The sequence below is a fragment of the Miniopterus schreibersii genome (assembly GCF_964146895.1).
Source record: "Miniopterus schreibersii genome assembly, chromosome: 4".
NCBI lineage: Eukaryota > Metazoa > Chordata > Mammalia > Chiroptera > Miniopteridae > Miniopterus > Miniopterus schreibersii.
Genome location: NC_138105.1, coordinates 78170423 through 78176380, shown reverse-complemented (window position 1 = coordinate 78176380; position 5958 = coordinate 78170423). Strand labels below are relative to the sequence as shown.

At 41.5% G+C, this 5958-nt stretch overlaps 2 pseudogenes across 2 annotated transcripts; both read right to left on the bottom strand.

The window, feature by feature from the left end:
- Nucleotides 1-3951: 3951 nt before the first annotated feature.
- LOC308556333 (DNA-dependent metalloprotease SPRTN pseudogene) lies at nucleotides 3952-4610 on the bottom strand (annotated as a pseudogene). Its single transcript has 2 exons — nucleotides 4599-4610; nucleotides 3952-4554 (listed from the first exon to the last, which is right to left on the bottom strand). The product of its transcript is annotated as a DNA-dependent metalloprotease SPRTN pseudogene (transcript).
- Nucleotides 4611-4698: 88 nt separating this feature from the next.
- On the bottom strand, nucleotides 4699-5318 carry LOC308556332 (DNA-dependent metalloprotease SPRTN pseudogene; annotated as a pseudogene). Its single transcript has one exon. The product of its transcript is annotated as a DNA-dependent metalloprotease SPRTN pseudogene (transcript).
- Between the last annotated feature and the right edge of the window lie 640 nt (nucleotides 5319-5958).

Genomic DNA, 5958 nt, shown 5'->3' with positions numbered 1-5958 from the left:
GGTGCAGGGTATAAGGGGTCAAGGGGGAAAAAAAGGGGACATCTGTAATACTTTCAACAATAAAGATAAATGAGAAAAAGAAATAAAGACATTTACAGAAACCAAGGAAGTTTACTTCCCAAACTTTCTTAGGACACTGCTTGAGGATTTACTTTAGCCACATGAGGAAAGTAACTAGGAACACGGGAGACATGGAATTCAAGGAAAGGCAGATACAGGGAAGGTGAGAAAGACTGGAGTCCCAGGATGACAGCTTTGCAGCAGGCCTGGAGAGCAGCAGTCTAGGCAAAAGCAAGAGAACAGGTTCCAGGAGGAATATAGAAAAAAAGAGAAAAAGGAAAAAAGAAGAAAAATTAAAAAAAGGTATTTCGTAGATATATTAACTTTGAGAAGGTAGGACTACTTGAGAATGTAATAAGGCAAGCAGTAGGAGAAATAAGACAGAAACTTCAGAAAAACCCAAAAGCTATACAAAAAAAGCAAAGTCAATAATAACTGCAGTGAACACTACCTGCAGAAGAATAACAAACAAAGCCTGATTGATTGGCTTTCTGCTCTTATAACTATAGGTAAAGCACAAAAGGCAGCTATGGCCTTGGAAAACAATGAAGGGAAATCAGAAGGGAAAAAAATATTATCAACCTTGGGAGATGTTGCGTGAAGTTTCTACAAAAAGAAGTATAATGATGAACAAGTAAAGTCATGAGAGTAATTTTATAAAAAAGGGAAAAAAGAATCATATTGGCTGGAGGTATAAGGGAAGGGCCTGGGATGATATAAGATAATTAAATCTTGTGTCAGAATAGAGTGGCAATAGGTATTATCTCAAATTAATGAATCAATAAGTATACTGGAAAAGCAGATTACTTAAAGACTCAATGTAATCATCAAAAATATAGTTTTAGAGATACTTTTTAAGTTTAAATAGTGTTATGCCTGTGTGAAAAATTGGATACTGGGAGGCACTGGGCAAGGGAGTTTTAATCTCTCCACTTGATTTGCTTTTTTTAAGATCATATAACTAAACACATTTGGTCAAAAATTTTTAAAAAATGGATAAAGATTTTACATGTGATTCCGTTCTGGCCAAAGAGACAAGAGGTATGTTTGCTGGCAGCTTTTGAGAAAGGGCTCCTTGCCTTAAAAAGGTACAAGGAAAAGGTATTTTGTTCTTAGAAGTGACTCCTGAAACTGCAGCCCATCCAGGACCCTGAGAACTGCTGGTCTGGGGGCAAAACAGAGATGATCATGTTCAAACAGAATAATGGAAAGAACCCGGGTCATTGATGAAGCTGCGGAAATACGCAATCTCTGAAAATTATGGAGCCACTCTTCCCAAGGACTTCTTATTGCATGCAATAATTTTCCTTATGTGGAATTTGATGTTCTGTTGAAGGCCTCCCACTACACATACCTGGTAGGTGCACACTATTGCGACTACGCCCATTCCTCAACTATGAAGTCTGGAGTTGATGTAAGGAATAGGGACATAATGAGGGTATCTACTGCTTTTTAGGATAATGGAATAAGTGTCATTGTCAAAATGTCCATAAAATCAGAATAGCACAGATGTAACATATGTACGTTTACAATAAACTATAAATATCCACTATAATTTAAAATTTGCTCAACAAGAATCTTTAGAATTTAATGCCTGGAAGAAAAGATCAATCAGTCATTGCTACTCAATTTGATTGAGGCACTGGTAACTAATTTTGCTCACATTATTTCCTTAAAACCTTCATAACCACCCTAACAGTTGGAGTTCTGGCTAAGAGAACTGATACCCTTTTATGTCTATGGTGGAGCTAAGGTAAGGAACACAGAGAGCATTTGAGAGCAGGATCTCAGAGCAGATTTTACAGGCCTACCTGGGAATCGGTAATGACTAGGACACAGCTGTCCATGAGACAAGTTTTCTCAAAGATTTCACAAGCTCCAAAATCTTCAGTATTTTTTCAAGTTGTCTTTTGATTCTCTCATCACCACATAAAATAGGTAATCGTTCATATTTGTACACAAGGGTGGGAGTGACACAGAAGAAACTTGTCAGAAGTGAGTTTGTTCCTGAAAAATTTTGCAGTAGTCCTGAAAGCTTCTAACCTCTTATTGTTGGAAGACATTGCCTCATACTTTGATATTCCCAATAGGCCATGGCCAGCGTGGTGTTTTAGGGCAAATTCCAAAAACCCTAGGTATATGTAAATTAGCTATTGAAAGCTGATCTGGTCATTCAAAGCCATCCTGCCTTCAGTTAGAGCAATTTGGAGAGAAATGGTGTTTTCCCAAATGCTCAGTCCTCTTGTAATTATTATCAAACGTGTAAGACACAAGATGATAATAGCCTTATATTTTGTAGCTGAAAGTGGGGACAAATAATCAGTCCAAGATTAGGAATCAAATTCAACTTTCCTTAACACCAAAACCCACAGTTTCTAGTATCCTCCTTCCTACAAAGTTACTTCACGATCACAACAAACAAAAGTTTTTTATTTTTTTTAAAAGTCATTTATATTTATTAAATACTATTTTTCAACTTCACACTTAAGAAATACCAAAACTTGTGAACTCTCAACCAGACGGGCATTTTAGCCAAGGGCTGATAACAGTGTTAACAGCTGGACAACTGAAACTCTCATACATTGCTGGTAAGGAGCATAAACTGGCAATATTTACTAAGGCTAACCATAAACACACCCTGTGACCTGGCATTCCAATCCTGGGTATATGTCCAAGAAAAATGACAAGGATGTTCTTAGCAGCATTATTCATAATCACCAGCTCTGACTGGAAAGAATTCAAATGCCCATTAATAACAGAATGAATGTATAAACTAGCACATATACTACAGAGCAATGAAAGGAAAAGAATGAACTTATGCTACACATATCAACAAAGCACTACTTTATGAAGTTCAAAAACAAACCAACCAGTGGTGACGACTTTTAGGAGTTGTATTAGCTGGGTAGAGGCACTTTCTGTGGTAACTGATGTGTTCACCCAGCTTCACACTTAAGATCTCTGCATCTTATGTATATACAAGTCATGTTGCACCAAAGTTAAGACAAAAGACAATTGTTAACTAGTCTTGGGATTTTGCTAATATGCTGGAGGAACAGCCGTGAAACAAAAGTAAATTGATAAAAGTATATGTGTTCCTTTGCTATAACATGAAGAAGAATTTTAAAAAAGCTTTAAATGAACAAATGGTATTCCCTTTATTATAATGGTTTCAACTTTGGCTTAAAGGGTCATACTACTGTTTTCAGATAATGTTCCACTGTTACATAAACTAGGCAACTCTGCTGTTATATATATTAGTTACTTAGCACCAAGTTTTAGCCACTCATTTTGCTAAATTTTGAGAAAACTGAACTCTGGCGTACAAAATTATAGTGGCTAGTAATACTCCAAAAGAAATCTGTTTTACTATATCTACTTTAACCTAAAATCTGCTGCCACCAAAGTAAAACAGAAATAAAATTCTTTAAAATATATAAAATATATTTCCTGTTAAGATTTGGGAAGAAATATTTTAAAAATTAAAAAAATACCTTGAGTACCCTAATACAACTAACATACTTTTTACTCTAAATTGTGTTTTTGGTCAATATGCCTGACACTATAAATATTAACAGTACTGGGAACGAGTGTAATATTAATATTCAACCAAATATTTTACTCACTAAATAATTTGAAAGTATGTAACTAAAAAGATTAACAGATTTTAAAACCTTAAGGAAGAACAAAAGTACCTGGAAATTATGCATGTAAGCATGCAGAACTGGGCTACAGTATACATAAGGCAAGAGTGAATACAAATATAGCACCTTTAGACAAATATTGTAAGTTACAGTGTCATATGCATATGTAGAATAGAACACTTGCATTGGTTGCATGGACTAGATTATAACCTACAAGTCTTAGTATTAACCAGAACTCTCTGAGTGACTATGACTCCATTGGTGAGGTAACACTGGTGGTATGGGAGATGCATTTTTTTTCAAAGATTTTTCTTCTCTTGACTTTGATGCTATTATCTTCAAGACACAAATCCCACTGCTCCTGAATTTGAGACTCCAAAACTGCATTCTGACAAACAGGACAATTAACTGTTTTGCTCTGGCTGGCTGAACTGCCGGAATTGTGCGTTGCAGCCGCAGGATGTAAACTGCACGTTGGATCATGACAGCCACTTTGTATTTTCTCTTTCTTGATGAGAAAATTGTCCAAAACAGTCTTGTCTTCCCACCTATGCCTATGTCGTTTACTTGGGAATTCATTTTCAGGCCCACTCGCGACCTGGGAGGCAGTCACAGATGTCATTTCCATTGCCTTTAAAGGGTTTCTTAGGGCTGTCTTAGAAGACTAGGTCCTCCTGTGGGAGTTCTTACTGATGTCACCAGGTGCTGTGCTTTCCGTTGGAGACCCACTCACTCTTCTGAAAGCCCTTTGATTGGCAACTGACGCTCTAGGAGGGCAGTTGCTTCCAACATTTTGGTGATTGGTGTTAACAGCGGGGGAGGCTAGGTAAGTTTTTTCCTGTGAACCATTCTGTTCACATTTCACCGCAGTTTTAGAATTCGCTCTTACAGCACTTGTTGGGTCATCTTGACTTAAAAGACCTTAGGTTGCGAAGTGGTAAACTTCCCGGATGAAGGTGAACTGTTTTTTCCTCCTAGAACACGTCGTGTCCCACTACATGGGACAACTCTGTGAGGCTTTGGTGGCTGCTGCTGCTGCTTTTGTCTTTGCTTTGCCGTTGTCGGAGTAGCTGTCTGGTTCCTTGATGTTCGCGCGGGCGCCTCCGCGGGCGTTCTGGTGCTCCGCCCAACCGCCGTTAGCAGGGGGCGCGCCGTTGGTCGCACGCTTACCGTAGCCGTAGGAGGGTTTTCCGAACCGACAGGGCCCGTTGCGGAGCCACCAGCGTCGCCGGTACTCGTCCGCGCGGTCCCGGAAGGTTGGGCATATCGTTAGGTTGGCTCGGGTCAGTCGACCGATGCGATGCACATGCTTACAAAACTCAGGGCAGCGCCCTTGCCGGTCGTTATCATTATTGGTGACAAATAAATAGGCCTGTATCATTTCATGCAAGAGGGTGGGGTCCTTCTCTTGCACCACTGCACCTCGGAGGCCTCCAGCTGCCCCCGGGGGAACCGGTCGCTGAACTGCACAAACAGGGCCTGCAAATCGGGGACGGGATCCGCCAACTCCCAGGGCTCGGCCACCAGTGACAGGGGCTCCCGCGCCCATCCGCGCTCCCAGAGCAAGTGCCACTCCTCCTGAAGCCAGAGCGCCAACACCAGGTCCTCGTCCATCGCTGCCAGGATCCAGGGCGGGGTCGGTCGGCGTCAGGCTGGCTCTGGGGAGCGACCGCGACGTCGGGTCACTGAGGCTCCGGGGTGGCGGTTGGAGCTCTGAGGAGATACCGACCGTTGGGCTGCTTGCGGCTCACTGGTCGTCTCGCGGGTCGTCTCGCGGGAACTCGGGGGAAACCTGGCTCGCGGATCTCGCGAGATCTCGGGGAAAACTGGCTCAAGAACGAGAACCGAGCTTGCCCCAGACGCAGAAGCCATGTTCGGAGGCTTAAGGAAAAGAGCTCGGCGTGACACCTGCGGGGGGCTCAAAGCTTGGGTCCCCAGAATCACAGTTTTTGAGGTTTTCGAGGGGATGAAGAAGCATGGAGGCTTTCTGACGTAATTTTTCCACCCAGATTGTTTTAGAAGAGATTCGAGCACAGGTGGGGTTGGAATTGAGCTCGGAGACCTTTTCCAACAGTGTAATTGATGGTGTGTGTGTGTGTGTGTGTGTGAGTGTGTGTGAGTGTATTTTATGATATAGCGAGGCCACGCTCAAAGAAACATTCCTAGGATCATCTATATAGGATGTGAGACCTTTTCCAACAGTGTAATTGATGGTGTGTGTGTGTGTGTGTGTGTGTGTGTGTGTGTGTGAGTG